This window comes from Callithrix jacchus, chromosome 12, assembly GCF_049354715.1.
Source record: "Callithrix jacchus isolate 240 chromosome 12, calJac240_pri, whole genome shotgun sequence".
Taxonomy (NCBI): Eukaryota; Metazoa; Chordata; class Mammalia; order Primates; family Cebidae; genus Callithrix; species Callithrix jacchus.
In genome coordinates, this window is record NC_133513.1 from 28,867,127 (window position 1) to 28,885,127 (window position 18,001).

The 18,001-nt window shown below is 53.0% G+C and overlaps 1 protein-coding gene and 1 pseudogene across 10 annotated transcripts in view; one reads left to right on the forward strand and one right to left on the reverse strand.

Moving 5' to 3' along the window:
* The window catches only part of SBK1 (SH3 domain binding kinase 1), a 66,166-nt gene that overhangs the window by 20,879 nt on the left and 27,286 nt on the right, over positions 1–18,001 (forward strand). For 3 of the 10 annotated variants that reach the window (XM_078345018.1, XM_078345013.1, XM_035267267.3), the window contains exon 1: positions 15,826–16,195. The exons of 4 other annotated variants lie outside the window; for them this stretch is intronic. The gene's annotated coding sequence lies outside the window, so the exon portion shown is untranslated. Of the gene's footprint in view, positions 1–15,421; positions 16,196–18,001 lie in introns of those variants that run through there. 3 more of the 10 variants (XM_054242726.2, XM_002756007.5, XM_078345015.1) reach the window with 2 other exon arrangements.
* LOC100413357 (porphobilinogen deaminase pseudogene) lies at positions 10,254–11,597 on the reverse strand (annotated as a pseudogene).

Genomic DNA, 18,001 nt, shown 5'->3' on the forward strand with positions numbered 1-18,001 from the left:
GGCTCATGCCTGTGGTCCCAGTACTTTGGGGAAGCTGAGGTGGGAGGATCATTGAGCCTCAAAGTTCGAGGCTGCAGTGAGGTATGACTGCACCACTGCCCTCCAGCCAGAGGAAGGCCTGGCCTCTAAACAGCCAACAGAGCAAGACCTGGTCTCTAAAACACCAATCTCCACCCCAAAAAAACCCACCATCATAGACCGGGAGAGAAAGAGACGGGAGAAAGGAAAAAGCTTTTGCTTCTGCTTTTGGAATAAGAAGCCCCTCGTTTAGATTTCTGTCGTGGCCACAGGGTCAAGTTCTTACACCTGGAAAACTGTCAGTGCTCCATCATGGGAGTGTGGTTATTTAGGAGCCTGTGATTAGAGAGAAATGGGGCAAGCAAGACAAAGCCCGGGGGCCTGGGGGACGGGTGGTGGCCTTCAAGGTGACTGACGCCAGGCCTGGAGACCACAGTCCCCTGCCCTCCCCAGGGCCCTGCCTCCAGGGTCCCCACTGAAGGCAGCGGGCTGGGGATGAGCCCCTTCCTCCCTGGACCTCAGTTCTCCCACTGTGCACGGAGAGCCAGCCAGCCTCCAGCAGGGACAGCGGGCGAGGACATCTTTGTGAACTGAAGCACAGGGGGACATGTGGGCAGCAGCGATGGTTCCTGACCTGCCAGAGATTGCCATGGCCTCAGGCAGTCTTCCTGCCTTGGCCTCTCAAAATGCTGGGATTATAGGCATGAGCTACCACGCCCAGCCCAGGACTCCATTTTTACCCCCATCCCTTTAAATGTCCAAAGAGGATCCAGCTTTAACCCCGTAAGGATGGCTGACAAGGGATGGGGCATCAGTGGTGACTTCAGTCCCAGATGTCAATATCCTCTATGGACCTACTGTGAGACCCTGACCCTGACCCTTCATTTTTATTTTATTTCTGATTTTTTTTTTTTTTTTTTTTTTGAGACAGGGTCTTACTCTGTCGCCCAGGCTGGAGTGCAATGGCGCAATCTCGGCTTACTGCAACCTCCGATTCCCAGGTTCAAGCCATTCTCCTGCCTCAGCCTCCCAAGTAACTGGCACTACACCCAGCTAATTTTTGTATTTTTGGTAGAGACAGGGTTTTGCTGTGTTGCCCAGGCTGGTCTCGAACTCCTGACCTCAAGTGATCCGCCTGCCTCAGCCTCCCAAAGTGCTGGGATTATAAGCGTGAGCCGCTGTGCCAAACCCCTGACTACAATTTCAAACCAGACTCGTGGGGTAGCTACAGGTCTTGGTAGTGACCTCAGTAGCCTCAGACCCCAGTGGTGACCTTGGTGGCCTCAGACCTTGGTGTTGTCCTCAGACAGACAGACCCTGGTGACCCCAGGGAGGCACCTGGCATCTCATTCCCCCTCTGTCCCTCCTGGCTGAGCCTCCGTCTCTCCCCAGCCACTAGGATTTGAGCCATCCCTCTGGATCCACTTAATTAGCCAAGCTCATTAACTCCCACAAGACTTCTCCGCCCCTCCTAATTAACTGACATAATTAGGGCTTGCAGGCCCAGCTCCTCCCAGCCCCCTCCTGCTCCATCCTGCCTGCCTTCTCCAGGCCTGGCTCAGCCAAGCCTCCCTCAGCCTGGGAATGGAGCCAGGTGTGGTCTGGGCCCCTCTAGCACCCAGAGTCCCGAGTCCCAGAGCACCAGGACAATGCTCCTCCCAGGCAGCAACTCAGGGGCAGGAATGGAAATGGGGACGGGAGGTGGATGGAGAGCAAGATGGAATCAGGATAAAATGGAATTGGGTGGGAGGAGGAGGTGAGGCTGGCAGTTGATGGGCGGGCTGGGTGGCCAAGTGTTTAGGGCCTGGCCTCAGGAGCCTACGTGGGTTCAAGTCCCAGCAAAGGTGTGCACTTCCGCAGACGCCTCAGCCTCTCTGTGTTCCTGATAGATGATGCTAGCGTCCGCACCGCTGGGGTGGTGGAGAGGTTTAAATGAGTTCATTTGTGTAAAAGGCTTAGAACTCAGCCTGGCACAAATCTGTGCTTGTTAAATAAGTCGATGGACATGAACAGAGGCTCCTGAGGGCGAGGAGCTGGAGGAGGGAAGGTAACAGCCAGGAGGGGACCCCAGGCAGGCTCTTGGTGGAGGGGTACCACAAATGGACCGGGCTGGGAAGAGCCCTGGCCTTCGAGAAGTTAAAGGGGTAAGAAGTGGGCTGGAAGAACTCAGGCCTCGGTATCCTGTTCCTCCTCCAGGGGGTAGAAGAAGCTGGCTTTGTTGGTTCATTACTTATGCCCTCTGTGCCTCGGTTTCCTCATCTGGGGGATGGCCCTAGCCTTGTGAAAGTACCTGTCATATCCCAGGTGCCTGATCAAAATCCAGACTCATCTCTGAGATGGGAGGTGACCCAAAAAAGCATTTGGAGGAAGGTGACATTCACCTCCCCTGGGACCCAAGCAAGGAATATTCGCTGTGCAGGCAGCAGGCCAGATGCAGGTTAGACACCAGGAGGGACTTACCGGAGTTAAGGGATGCAAGATCTCAGGGGAAAGGACGAAGAGGTGTCTAAGCTTCTGGGTGGGCTCTGGGGAGAGATGAACAGGCACTCACATTGAGAGGAAGGGGAGAAGGGGCCTGAGCACCAGCCGGCTCTCAGCTCACTCAACTCCTGATCAGCTCAGTGGCCATGCCTTCCTCTGGGAAGCCCCTGACCTTTGTATCTCCTTTTAGTAGGAATTTTACATGTACTGACATGATTACTGCAGTGTCTCCCTCACTAGGCTGGGAGCTCCTGAAGGCAAAGACTGTGCTTTTTAGTCCACCTTTCTTTCTTTTTTTTTTTTTTTTTTTTGAGACAGAGTTTCGCTCTTGTTGCCCAAATGACACGATCTCAGCTCACTGCAACCTCTGCCTCCCAGGTTCAAGTGATTCTCCTGCCTCAGCCTCCCAAGTAGGGGCAAGTGCCACTATGCCTGGCTAATCTTTTATATTTTTAGTAGAAATGGAGTTTCACCATGTTGGCCAGGCTGGTCTTGAACTCTTGACCTCAGGTGATCTGCCTGCCTCTGCCTCCCAAATTTCTCGGATTACAGGTGTGACTACTGTGCCCGGCCTAGCCCATCCTTTTATCCCATGGTCTTCACCTTAAAGGGGCCCGGGGAACAAGTGTAAATGAATGAATGAATGAATGAGTGAGGGAAGGAGGGAGGGAGGGAAGGAGGAAGGGAGGGAGGGAGGAAGGAAGGAAGGAAGGAAGGAAGGAAGGAAGGAAGGAAGGAAGGAAGGAAGGAAGGAACAGTGCCTTGGCCCAGAGGTTCCTGGAGCAGCCCAGGCACCTATGAACTTACTCAGCTCCTCACATGGCCCCAAGAATAACCATTCTTTGAGGGCAGGGGCTAGACTCTAAGGACCCAAACCCCTGATCTGGAGCAGGCCGAGCTTTTTCTCTGAGAATCCCCAGCACACCCTGGGGTGCTGAGGAAATACAGTGACTGTGTGGGACAGAGGAGATGGTGTTTAATTACTCCTGCATTTTTAAGCACTTTTTTCCTTTTCTTTTTTTAATTTTAGATTCAGGGGTACATGTGCAGGTTTGTTACACAGGTGCATTGCGTGACACAAGTTTGTGCTTCTATTGATACCACCACCCAAATAGTGAACATAACCTAATAGGTACTGTGTTCTACTGATAGATAGTTGAAACACTTTGGAGGCTGGGCAAGTTGCTCACGCCTGTAATTCCAGCACATGTGAGGCTGAGGCGGGCAGGTCACTTGAGGTCAGGAGTTCGAGACCAGCCTGGCCAACATGGTGAAACCTTAGCTCTACTTTTTTTTTTTTTTTAGACAGAATTTCACTCTCTTTCACTCAGGTTGGAGTTAAATGTCACGATCTCACCTCAGTGCAACCTCTGCCCGCCCCTGGGTTCAAGCAATTCTCCTGCCTCAGCCCCCCAAGTAGCTGGGATTATAGGCACCTACCACCATGCCCAGCTAAGTTTTGTATTTTTAGTAGAGACACAGTTTGGCCATGTTGGCCAGGCTGGTCTCGAACTCCTGACCTCAGGTGATCCTCCCGCCTCAGCCTCCCAAAGTGCTGGGATTACAGGCGTGAGCCACCACCAGGCGTGGTGGTGTGTGCCTGTAATTCCAGCTACTTGGGAGGCTGAGACATGAGAATCACTCGAACTTGGAAAGTAGAGGTTGCAGGTCAAGATTCTGCCACTGCCCTCTAGCCTTGGAGACAGCAAGCTTCCGTCAAAAACAAAAAACTTTTAGAAACCCACATTTACACATAATGTAAAGAATTTGGGGTTGTAAGTGACAGAGACCCAAGTACAACCGACTTAAGCATAGTGAGGACTTGATTGGGTCACGCAACCGACAAGGTCACGGTTTCAGGCATGGCTAGATCCAGGGGATCAAATGAGAACAAGGATTCTCTCTTTACCTTCCTTGGCTCTGCTGTCTGCTGTGTTGGCCTCCTCCTCTAAGGGGTTCCCCCTGCTCGTGGCAACTCCAGGCTTACATCCTTTTCAGCACTGTAGAAAGACGGCTTCTATCCTACTAGCCTGGCTCAGGGAACAGACCAATCTCCAAAACGATCACTAAGGCCATGGGGATGTTAGACACTGATCAAAGGGGGGTCCCAAGTCTATCCCTAGAGTCCAACAGGTGAACGCCACCATCAGAACCCCGAATGGGGAGGGAAGGATGTATCAGAGAATGTAGGTTCCCAGAGGAAACTGGGGTTCTGTTACCAGGTGGAGGTCAGATGCTGTGTAACAGAGGAATACATGGGCATCATGGCAGACCCAGACAGGCACTGTTCTAAGTGCTAGAAATTGGTGGCAGACACATCATTTCCCCACCCCTTCCCCACCCTGAGCTGCCAGCACCCTCATCTCTTTTCCCCAGGGCCTTCTCTGGCCCAAGCCTGCTCTGCTGGCATCCAGAGCAGTGCCTCCCCTTCTCCCCGCTGCCCCAGCAGCTCTCCCTAAGGACTGATGGGTGGAGTGTCAATACCCCACCTCCTTTGCCTTTGGATGCAATAACCCTGAGCAGTGTGTTGTATGCTGTCTCTGTGAGTTTCCCGGTGGGGTTCACCTCCAGTTGCCCAGGGTGGTGACTGAGTTGGTAATACATCGCTTGCCACTGTCTTCCTGTCTCGCCCCCCAACCCTCACCACCTCGGCCATCACTACTCCGCTACCTGGGATCACCGACCAAACAAACTACTTGCTCTAGAATCTGTTTCTGAGAAACCCAAACTAGGACATCATTAAAGCCAGCCCCCTAGGGATGTGTTCCAGACAGCGCTTGTTTCCTGCCAAATGTCTACAGTTCCTGGGGCTGGCATTGGCGACCCATGCCTGTGAAGGAGCTGGGGCCCAGCCAGCTCTGAGAATCCTGTCTCCGTTCTGGAAGTTCCAGGGGATGTCCCTGCTCCCCCAGCACACATTCCCATGGGCATGGGCGGGGTCGGGACCCATCAGACTCTTGCTGCACAGCTTCCAGGGGCAATGGCCTTGTCTCAGCCCTAAGAAGCCCAGCACCCAGAGCCGTCGTGAGCAGGAGATCAGGGTGGCAAGGATCAGGGAGCCAAACTTGCTGCCTAATCCTAGTGCTTCTCAGAGTATGAGAGAGGAGGGCATTTCCGAGTGTCCTCAGACCAGGCTTTAGAAAACACAAATAGTCAAGCCGGGCACAGTGGCTCATGCCTGTAATCCCAGCACTTCTGGAGGCCACGGCGGGTGGACCAGTTGAAGTCAGGAGTTTAAGAAAACAGAATCACATAGTCAAAAAGTTCTTTTTCCTTCTTCTTTTTCTCTTCCCTCTTTTTAAGACCCCGTTTTAAAACACTTCCATGGAATCGTTTTTAATTATTTTGGAAAAAGTGAAAGAATTTACACAAAACTACAAACCTGTGCGTACCTGCAGCCATCATAGAAACAATGTCAACGTTTTATCACATTCGTGTCAGATTTTTTTTCTTTTTAGAGATGGGGTCTCACTTTGTTGCCCAGGCTGGAGTGCAGTGCCACAATTATAGCTCACTGCAGCCCCGACTTCATGAGCCTCAGTAATCCTCCTGCCTCAGCCTAGAGAGTAGCTGGAACTCGGGTGTGTGCCACCATATCTGGCTATATTTTGTATTGTAGAGACAGAGGTCTTACCATGTTGGCCGGGCTAATCTGGAACTCCTGGCCTCAAGTAATTCTCCTCCTCAGCCTCCCAAGTGTCCTCCTGGCCCTGGTGTCAGATATTTTTAACTTTAAAAAAGACAAAGCAGCCAGGTGCAGTGGCTCACGCCTATAATCCCAGCACTCTGGGAGGCCAAGGCGGACAGATCACGAGGTCAGGAGTTCAAGACCAGACTCGCCAACATGGTGAAACTCCATCTCTACTAAAAAATATAAAAATCAGCTGGGTATGGTGGCTCGTACCTATAATCCCAGCTACTTGGGAGACTGAGGTAGGAGAATTGCTTGAACCGGGACCTGGGAGTTAGATATTGCAATGAGCCAAGATCATGCCATTGAATTCTAGCCTGGGCTACAGAGCAAGACTCCGTCTCAAAAAAAAAAAAAAAAAAAAAAAAGACAAAGCATGAAAGATAGAGATGAATTCCTATTACACTCCCCCCACCATCCTCAGAGACAACCGCTCTCATGATTTTAGGGTTGTTCTTCTCATTACTTTTATTTTCTGTAGAGACAGCGTCCCACTGTTGCCCAGGCTGGCGTCGCACTCCTGGGCTCAAGCGGATCCTCCTGTCTCAGCCTTCCAAAGTGTTGGCAAGAACGGCCTCATGCGGACCTACAGCTAGCTGTTCTCACATGAAGTTGGCACACTTTCAGCTGCAAAAAAGCCAGAATTCCCAACTCAAAGTGGCTCCAAGTTCAAGCGGCTCAGCAGCTCTGCAATGTCACAAAGAAGCAGGTTCTTTCCCTGGGCACCATCATACTGTTTTCCTTCATCTGCGGCTTCCTGCTGGCCGTGGCCACAGAGCTGCATGTCGGCGTGGCAGTGGAGAGCTCATCAGTGCTCATGCTGGGACACTGTTTCTCACTGCAGAATGTACACTCCAAAAAGGGATGGAGAGATTCCAGGATCCATCATCAATCACCTCCAGTGCTACACGACCCGAGCACTTGTGCCATCTTCCATCTGATCCATCTTGAGTTCCGGCGGACCCCTTGGTTTTCCTATCAGCAATAATTTGGCCTGTGTCTTCCAGTGGTCCTGGGGAAGAGGTTCTCCTTTACAAAAGACCATTGTGCCTGGCACAGTGGCTCACACTTGGAGTCCCAGCTACTCAGGAGGCGGAGGCGGGAGGATCTCTTGAGATCAGGAGTTCAAAACCAACCTGGGCCACATAGCGAGACCCCTTCTCAAAAAAAAAAAAAAATCACAGGCCAATCGCAGTGGCTCATGCCTGCAATCCCAGCACATTGGGAGGCCAGGGCTGGTGGATCACTTGAGGTCAGGATTTTGAGACCAGCCTGGCCAACATGGTGAAACACTATCTCTTCTAAAAATACGAAAATTATCCGGGCATGGTGGCACATGTCTGTAATTTCAGCTAATTGGGAGGCTGAGGCAGAAGAATTGCCTGAACCTGGGAGATGGAGGTTGCAGTGAGCCAAGATCACACCACTGCACTCCAGCCTGCATGACAGGGTGAGACTCTGTGGAAAAAAAAAAAAAAACATAAATGCTGACCAACAAGCCAGGATTGCCTTTTTTCTCTCATGACTGGAGACACGAGGAGTTAAGAGCATCACAGGACATGCTGGGAAATCCCCAAATGCCATCAGTTTCCCAAAGCATGGAGTCTGTTGGTATGAACAGCTGGACTCAGTGGCTCACACCTGTAATCCCAGCACTTTGGGAGGCTCAGGAGGGAGGATTGTTTGAGCCCAGGCGTTCAAGACCAGCCTGGGCAACATAGCAAGACCCTGTCTCTATTTTTAAAAAATTAAATATATGGCCAATACTATTAATAGATGACTTTCAGTGCAACTAGTAGAGCTACCCAAACTCATACAGTTTGAAACATTACAATGTATAGATTCTAGAGGACAGGAAAAGACTCTTGAAGTTCTTTCCCTGTTCCCTCCCAAAACAACAGAAGCTTCTGACACATCAGTGACTATAAAATGCAGCCTAAGGAAGGGGCATAATCATCAAAAGTCCCTGGGGTCCTTGGACTCAAGCGTCTCCTTGCACAGGGAGCGACTGCCGAGGACAAAGAGGTGTCGTTATCGAAGAGGTTGTGGGCTCTGAGCAGAGGAAATCTGAACGGAGATCCCTGTTTTCCAGTGTTTCCTCTGTGTTGCTAAGAAAACCACGGCCAGGCAGGGCACAGTGGCTCACACCTGTAATCCCAACATTGTGGGAGGCCGAGACAGGAGAACTGCTTGAGCCCAGGAGTTCGAGGCTCCAGTGAGTTATGATCGTGCCACTGCATTCCAGCCTGGGCCACAGAGCAAGACCCTGTCTCAAAAATAAAATTAGGCCAGGTGCGGTGGCTCATGCCTGTAATACCAGCACTTTGTGAGGCTGGGGCCAGCAGATCACCTGAGGTCAGGAGTTCAAGACTAGCCTGGTCAACATGGCAAAACCCTGTCTCTTATTAGCTGGGCTTGGTGGCAGGCACCCATAGTCCTAGCTACTCAGGAGGCTGAGGCAGGAGAATTGCTTGAAGCTGGGAGGCGAAGGTTGCAGTGAGCTGAGATTGTACCATTGCACTCCAGCCTGGGGGACAAGAGTGAGACTCCTTGAACCCCCCACCCCACCCCCGCAAAAAAAGAGTGAGACTCCATCTCAAAATAAATACAAAATAAATTTAATTAAATTAGAAAAGAAGACAGACCGGGCACAGTGGCTCACACCTGTCGTCCCAGCACTTTGGGAGGCCAAGGTGGGCAGATCACCAGGTCAGGAGTTTGAGACCAGCCTGTCCAACATGGTGAAACTCTGTCTCTATTATTTAAAAAAAAAAAAAAAAAAAAAATTAGATGGGTATGCTGGTGGGTGCCTGTAATCCCACCTACTTGGGAGGCTGAGGCCGGAGAATCACTTGAACCTGAGAGGCAGAGGTTGCAGTGAGCGGAGATTGTGCCATTGCACTTCAGCCTGGGTGACAGAACAGACTGAATCTCAAAAAGAAAAGAAAAGAAAAGAAAATCATGGCCAAGTTTTTCTTTCTTTCTTTCTTTTTTGTTCTCTGAAGTGACTGAATCGAACCAAACATGGCCAAGTTTTATCTTTCTGTTCCACTATCCACCAAGACCCTCTGTGGAGAGGTGGCCCTTTTGAGCTGGCAGGAATGGCTTATCCCTAGGTGTCAAGGACAAAGGACTGCAGCATTACAGGCTGGCACTTTTTTTTTTTTTTTTTTTGAGAGAGTTTCACTCCGTCACTCAGACTGGAGTGCAATGTTGCAATCTTGGCTCACTGCAACCTCTGCCTCTCTGGTTCAAGCAATTCTTGTGCCTCAGCTTCCCGAGTAGCTGGGATTACAGGTTCCCACCACCAGGCCCAGCTAATTTTTGTATTTTTAGTAGAGATGAGGTTTCATCATGTTAGCCCAGGCTGGTCTTGAACTCCTGACCTCAGGTGATCCATGATCCACCCATCTTGGCCTCCCAAAGTCACCACTTCTGTTTGTCTCTTCAGATGTGTTGTGTCCGTTCCATCCTTTGAGAAGCAGGCAAGGTGGGCCAGATGTACAAACGATTGATTGAGGAAAACCCTTTGGAGGGAACAAGAGAGAGGGAGGAAGAGGAGGCTGGGAAGATCATTAGACTGTCCTAGATCTAACACGTGGAAAAGAGAGACAGAAGGAAGGACGATGGGATAGGAAGACTCTTCGACTGCAGCGCAGTGAGAAAGTTTCTACAAAGTCAAGGGGGAGTCCTTGATCCAAAGCTGCCCATTCGAGGAGTCCTGTGTCTCCACAAGCAGATACACCTTCATTCTTTGGCTGGGATCTGCTCGTGGGAAGCAAACCGGAGCCTCCTGTGTGAACCACAGATGGGTTTCACAGCTGCTGCCCTTGGTCAATGACTTTTCCTGAAGTCAGAGGTCTGAGTGACACATTTTCAGGGCTGCCACATTCATCCCTTGCACTGCTCAGCTCTACCATGGATCCTGTGAGCCTCTTTTTTTTTTTCACCTTCAGAGCGGTTTATTAGTAGAACTGGTTACATTCAAAGGCTGTGGCTTGGATTTCTCTAAAGAGATGAAGCCCTCACATACTGAGGAGGCAAGGCAGTCATCAATCAGGGCCTCATAGTGAGGCAAATCCCTGGAAGGCTTGGACCCTGCTGTTCAGTCTCCTGGGGTAATTGCTCCCCAGCTAGCATGAGAATGGGCACTGGACAGCAGCAACCCAGGCATCTGCCCCACAGACCAGTTAATGGGCATCATTAAGCTGCCGTGCAATATCCAGGATGTTTTTGGCTCCTTTTCTCAGCAACAAGTTGGCCAGGCTGATGCCCAAGTTCTGGGCAGCCAACTGGGGTCCTCACGGAATGTTCCGAGCAGTGATGCCTACCAGCTGTGGGTCATCCTCAGGGCCATCTTCGTGCTGGGCAGGGACATGGATTGTAGCCTGCATGGTGTCCTGTATGCTATCTGAGCCATCTAGACTCCAGACTCCTCCAGTCAGGTACAGTTGCCCATCCTTCATAGCTGTATGCACAGCTACTGGCACACTGCAGCCAGCCTCCTTCCAGGTGCCTCAGGAAGGCCCTTTCAGCGATGCAGCGAAGCAGAGTTTCAGGATCATGCAGCACACCCACCATATCCAAGATGTCCTGGTCCTTGGCTCGGACTTCCACACCCAAGGCCCCCTGGCCCACAGCATACATGCATTCCTCAGGGTGCAGGATCTGCCCCACCCGGTTGTGCCAGCCCATGCGCTGCAGGCCAGCTGTTGCCAGGATGATCGCACTAAACTCCTGCTGCTCGTCCAGCTTCCGAAGCCGGGTGTTGAGGTTTCCCCGAATGCTCCTGAACTCCAGATGTGGGAACTTTCTCTGCAGCTGGGCCGCTCTCCGCAGGGAGCTGGTTCCCACCACACTCTTTTCTGGCAAAGTTTCTAGGGTCTTCCCAACAAATTTTGGGTGAAAGACAACAGCATCATGGGGGTTTTCCCGCTTGCAGATGGCTCCTATGGTGAAGCCAGGAGGAAGCACAGTGGGCAGGTCCTTCAGGGAGTGAACAACCAGGTCCACTTCATTCCTCTCCAGGGCATGTTCAAGCTCCTTGGTAAACAAGCTCTTCTCTCCAATCTTAGAGAGTGCAGTATCAAGGATCTTGTCCCCTGTGGTGGACATAGCAATGATTTCAAACTGCAGGCCAGGGTACAAGGCTTTCAGTGTTGCCACCACACTGTCCGTCTGTATGCGAGCAAGCTGGCTCTTGCGGGTAACCACACGAATCACTCTCATCTTTGGGCTGTTTTCTTCCGCTGCTGCAGTCGCGTTGCCGTTACCAGACATGGCTCCGCTCGGGAAGTAGGTTGTGTGCGGGTGCCGCCACGGTCCCACGGCCCTGGGAAGCCGGGGGCTCTGGCCAGCGAGCACCGGGAACACGTGGGGCCCGAGCTTATCCTACAGTCGGACTCCTGGTCCCCTGTGAGCCTCTTTCTATGGGAAAACTTTGAAGAGAGAGATTAGTAGAACATGCTAGAGCCCCCGCCCACTTGCTGCAGTTATCCAGAGGCCATAACCAGCAAATGTTCTTTCTTTCTTTCTTCACTATCTATTCTAAATTATCCACAGCTGGGTGGATCACGAGGTCAAGAGTTCGAGACCAGCCTAGCCAATACGGTGAAACCCCATCTCTATTAAAAATACAGAAATCAGCTGAGCATGGTGGTGTGCGCCAGCTGCGCTGGAGGCTGAGGCAGGAGAATCACTTGAACCCAGGAGGCAGAGGTTATAGTGAGCTGAGATAGTGCCACTGCACTCCAGCCTGGGCAACAGAGACTCCATCTCAAAAAAAAAAGTAAAATAAAATTATTCACACTCTCCACTGTCAGCTTGGCAGGCCTTGATGGGTTACCTGGTGATGTAACCCAACCCTTTGGTCCTGAGGGACCTAAATTATTGGTTATTGTAAACAACAGATCGCTGGAATCCCACATATTCCTCCTTGTCCCCCCGCTGTAAAAGCAGCCCTGCCCTCTCTGCTGACCAGGGTCAGTTAGTCCAGCCATGATGGTGCCTTCTCTTCTCACCTGCTGGTCCCATAACACATGGAGTCCAAAGTTTCCTGGCAGTGGCCATAGCTTAAATTTAATGGGCCCCATGCTGTGTCCCCTGGCTAGAGTGTACCCTCTTTGGGGACCAGGACTTCCCACCCTGTAGAGCCAAGAGGGAGTCTGGAGCGGGGACTTGATTACCCACAATGCATCCCGGCAAACCTTTACTAACTGCACTATGGGTAATTAATGCCCCAGATGAGGAATCAGGGGCAGTTTCTGCAGAAGGTGACCCTAAACTGGGCAACCCTTGATAACCATGACTAGGGGCACTGCAAGGCTTGATTCGACTCCTCACCTCACTAGATCTCTTTCCTCCTCTGTAAAATGAGGAAAGTGCTCTCTAAGTGCTAATGTCCTGAAACTCAGCTTTTAGACACAGGAAGATGTGTGCTTCCTGCTTTCTCCCTCTCCAGTCCCCTCTTCTGCACACCCAATAACTTAAATCCCTCTATTGGGTTATTTACGGCACTATGGCCTTGGAGAGGATTAGAACAAAGTTAGGGTGAAATCTGAAACTCCTCCATATTGGCAGGACAAGGAGTGTGGGAGAGGAAGGGAAGATGCAGAGGAGTTCTCTTAGAAGAGTACTTGTCTGGAAAACAAGGAAGAAGGGAAAGGTCTTCTAGACAGAGGAAACCTGTCTAGAGGACAAAGCATGAGGATATCAAAAGCAGATGTCAGGCTGGATGTGGTGGCTCATGCCTATAATCCCAGTACTTTGGGAGGCTGAGGCCAGTCCTGAGGTCAGGAGTTCAAGACTAGCCTGGCCAAATGGTGAAACCCCATCCCCATCTCTACTAAAAATACAAAAACCAGCTGGGTGTGATGGTGCATGCCTGTAATCTCAGCTACTCGGGAGGCTAAGGCAGGAGAATCACTTGAACCCAGGAGGCAAAGGCTACAGTGATCTGAGATGGTACCATTGCACTCCAGCCTGGGCATTAAGAGCCAAACTCCATCTCAAAAAACAACAAAAAAAAGAAAAGGCAGATGTCAGGGCCGCAGCGGTAGCTCACATCTGCCATCCCAGCACTTTGGGAGGCTGAGGTGGGTGGACGGCTTGAGCTCAGGAGTTGGAGATCAGCCTGAGCAACATGGTAAAACCCCATCTCTACAAAAAACACAAAAATTAGCTGAGTATGGTGGTGCACACCTGTAGTCCTAGTTAGGAGGCTGAGGCAGGAGGATCACTTGATGCCAGGAGGTCAAGGTTATAGTGAGCCATGATGACACCACTGCACTCCAACTTTGGTGACAAAGTGAGACCTTGTCTAAAAAAAAAAAAAAGAGAGAGAGAGAGAGAGGCAGATGTCCTAGAATAGCGTGGCTGAGGTCACGGCTGAATGGAGAAGAAAGGTCCTCTGTAGGGGAATGGAGATCAGGCTCTAAAGGTTAAGGGTTTTGAACGCCAGGATCAGGTTAGACTTCACCCTGACGGTACACAGGAAGTCCATGGCAGTTTTATGTAAGACAGTAACCCAACCCCATTTGTATTCTACAGAGCTGATGATCCCAAAGGACTTCGATTCTAGAAAAAAGACAACTGCCAGGCTCAGTGGCTCACACCTGTAATCCTAGCACTTGGGGAGGTGGAGATGGGCAGATCACTTCATGTCAGGAGTTTGAGACCATCCTGGCCAACATGGTGAAACCCTGTCTCTACTAAAAATACAAAAATTAGCTGGGTATGATGGCACACACCTGTAGTCCCAGCTACTCGCGAGGCTGAGCCAGCAGAATCACTTGAACCCAGGAGGCAGAGGTTGCAGTGATCCAAGATCTAGCCATTGCACTCCAGCCTGGGCAGGAGAGCGAGACTCCGTCTTTAAAAAGAAAGAAAGAAAGAAAAGGATAAACAATCTAGACAGAGGCAGGAAGCAAACCAGTTAAGAACTGAAACAATATTTTCAATGGTAAGGGCTGCCAACCTATGGCCTGGGACCAGATTTGTCTCCAAAGTGTGTTTCATTTGGCCCATTCAATATTTCCGAATTTGGGGAATTCGTTTCAAACATTTAAAAGTTGGAAAATTTCATGTTAGGATATGGATTTCCTGCTTCTCTTTGAATATCATCCACCCACGCGCAGTCCACGACATCTCCAGTTCCCCTCTTCTCCACCCTCCCTATCATTTTACACTCGACCCCAGTGGCTCATGTCTGTGCCTGTAGGTACTTGAGTTTGCAATCCCCGGCTCCGAAAGCTCTGGAAACAGTCGAAGTGGTTGAAAGGATTACGATAGGTTGAGAAAACAGCCTGATCAAAAACTTGGAAGAAACAGAGAAGGCGTCCTATTTGGGGGCTTTCTCACTAGGGAAAGGGTGAGCTGCAGGGAGGAGAAAGAATAGGGCCTGGAAGGACAAGCTGTCCCAGTCTCATCTCTGTCCTCATCCACCCACTTCACCCAGGCCACCACCAATTTCCGGTTATCAAAGAGACAATGCAACATCCTTTACACCTGCTGCTACCTCTGCCTAGAATCTCCTATTCTTCCCTTCTATCTGGCGAGCAGTTCCTCCCAGGTGCACTCCTGGACTAGTTACTGCCTATTTGCAGCAGGGATCGCAAAGGCGACCTCAGTTGGATAGGGCACCCCCCTCCCCCGGACCAAGTTTATGACCTTTTCCCTAAGAAAACTGTGGGTTCTCTGAGGTCTCGCTGGAAATAGGATGCATGGATGGATGGATGGATGCGCAGGCAGGCAGGCGGAGGAACAGACGGACGCATGGATGAGTGAATGCATATCCGAATGCAGAACCTGGACTTGTTTTCCCTCCTTGAAACAGACACAGGCTCCGCCCCACAAGCACAGACCGGGACAGTCTGGGGCAGTCTGGTCCCGCAGGGGCCAGGAAGCTGGACCAGGTGACCCTCTCAGACTCCCCCGAGTCCTCTGTAACCTCGTTCTCGCCCCCTCGGGGGCTCTGACCTAGAAAAGGCGGGGGGCAGGGGGGAGGTGGGCGCCCGCTGGGGAGCCACCGGCGCTAGGACCCAGCGAAGCCGGAAGGGGGTGGGGGCGCCGCGCCGGGAGAATCTGCGCCCCGCGGCGCGCGGCGGGTGAGCGCGAGGGCGCGAGGGCGCGCGCCGAGCGGGGCGGACAAAGGGGCGGGCGGCGGCGCGCGAGCCGGAGGGCGGAGCCGCGGGCCGGGCGGGCAGGTGCGCGCGGGCTGGAGGGCGGAGCCGCGATGCCGCGATGGAGCGCAGCCCGGGCGGGCGCCGGGGCCGGGGCCCGAGCACCAGGCGGAGCGCGAGCCGGAGCCGCAGCCGGAGCCCGGGCCAGGCCGGGGGCCGGGAGCGCAGGGCCGGGCTGCTCGTAGCGGCGGCGACCGAGCCCCCCAGCGGCTGAGGGGCTTCTTCCCAGCCGCCGCCGGTGGCCGGGACCCAGCAAGCCCCCGTAGCCGAGGAGCGCGGCGAGCCCCCCTCCACATCCAGGATCCGGCGAACCTCGGGAAAGAGGGGGGCCCTCCTGGATCCGACACGGAGCGACTCCCCTTTGGGGAAAGCGGAGACTTCCTCGGTGTTTAGAAGACAGCGAGCCCCCTACGGCATCGCGAGGACTCCCCCCTCCTCAGTTTGGGCCCCCCCAAGACCTAGAACGCAGTGCCCCCCAGGCCGAGATTGCGGAAACCCCCTCCCAATATCCGGTCATTACAACTCCACACCTCAAGATAAGAAGACCCAGCTCTGAACGCCCCTAGATCAAGGGATCCCAATCCCCCCAACTCCGGTACACAGAAATCCCAAATCTAGGCAGCCAGAGACAGCAAGAGACACCCTCACCAGCAAGAAGCCTCGGGGACGCCCCGCAAAGCTCCAGGACTGGGGCAACTGAGCCGCTGGCGGCACCGCTCGCACCCTGGTTCATGGTCGTGGCGCCCTGAGCCCCCGGGGCCGGGCGAACGAAGACCGCGACGGCGCCCAGGCCCCCTGCCGCGGCATCCCCGCGGCCCCAGCCCAGGTAAGCAGGGCCCAGGTGTGGGGCGGCAGGTGAGTGGCCACCGAGGTCCCCGTAGCCCTGCAGGTGGGGAAGGAAGTATCGGGTTGCACGCTCCCCGCTCCCCAGCGTCGCCATGGAGCCGAGGCTGAAGGACGTCTCTTTGTGTCTCGCTTGGAGGAGCTGCCCCCTCCTCCTCTCCCTTCCCCCACCCCACTCCCTAGCCTTGAGACTTGATCGCAGCTCCCCAGCCCCACGGGGGAGTGGTGGTGGAGTCCTTTGTGCCATGAAGAGGTGGGAAGAGGGCAGAGAGTCCCCCCAAAAACTGCGAGCCTGGAGGTTGGACCCCAGGTCCTAGGAGTGTATATACCCCTCCCCCATGGCCAAGCTGAGCTTCTAGTGAAGTCTACCCCCCAAGGGGAAAATTTGAGGGTGCCCACAGGTGAGGGAGACCGCCTTATGTGGCCCTAGGTGATATCCTGGGCTTTGGGTGTGTGTCTTTGTCTGTGAGAGCGCCGGGAAGGGGTGTGTTTGAGGGAATGAATGAGAATCTCATCTTCCCTGTGACTCCACTGCCCGACCCCAGGCCCCACTGGGGTCTTCACCTAGACTATACTTTGTGTCCCTGTGGGACAAGGAGGGAGTAAGCATCCCCCAAAGTGAGGTGCTAGTTTCTGGAAAGGAGAGGTAGTCTAGATGAAGAAGCCATTTCAGGTCAGGGCACCGTTATGTCCCCATTTGTCCCAGGGACAGGAAACCCAAGTCCTTCCCTTCCCCTCCTAACCTGGAAAACACCCAGATTAAACCTAGGGTTGGCTCCATGTGTCCCAGACAACCAAGGGCCAATTCCAGGGTCTCACTGTGGCTCTCCAGGTGGTATACATGTCCGTATCCCAGCCTGGCTCTCAGTGAGGTCCTGAACCCCAGGCTCTACCGCATATGGGGAAGCCGAGAGGCCCTGGCGGACATTGTACCCTGAAATCCTGAATCAGAGATCCTGAGAAGGGGCTGGACTGCATGGAAGGAACACACTCTGGGCTGCCAGGGGTTCCCCCAATCTCTTCTCTGAGCTTTCTGCTGGCAGGCAGTGATGCTGGACCCATTTGATAGGTGCACAAACTGAGGCTCAGTAAGGCGAGACCCAGGGTACAGCTAGCCCTGCCAGTAGTTCCTTCATTTATTCATTCAACAAATCTTTTACCAGCATCTGTGATAGACCTCACATTAGAGTCAGGGTCCTTTTCCCCACTTCATTCCCATCTCCTTTCCTGATGTCTCCTGATCATCAGACCCCTGGGCATGTCCTATGGGGCTGTTGAGGTGGACCTGGCCAGGTCTAGCTGACCGATTCTTGACCCCACACCTGAAGTACCTGATCCCTGCCCTGTTGCAGCCTTGGGAGGGCTGAGCCTGAGTGGCTGACTCCTCATCTCCCTCCTTCCCAGCACCAAGTGCCTCCACCTCCGCCTGCTGCTGGCACTGACCCAAGGGCGAGGATGTGACCAGCAGGACAAGGGGGTGGGGGGGCGCTTGGTGTGTGCAGACCTCTGGCAGCCCCTCCTGCCAATTTCAGGACAGTTGAGGCAGCTACCTTCAGCACAGACTGCAGGGGAACCAGGTGCCCTGAAGACTGGGTGACCTTGGGCAAGCGTGTGGCACTTCCCAGCGATAATGACAGAGAGTGAGCCTCTCTGCAGCTGGAAAGGCGGATGGAGATCGCAGTTGGGCAGGAGAAACATCCAGGTTTGCTGTATCCATTACCAAAAAAGTTCATTTCCCCTCAGTGGGGGTTCGCAGAAGCCCAGGGCTTTGTCACACATCCCACAGGCA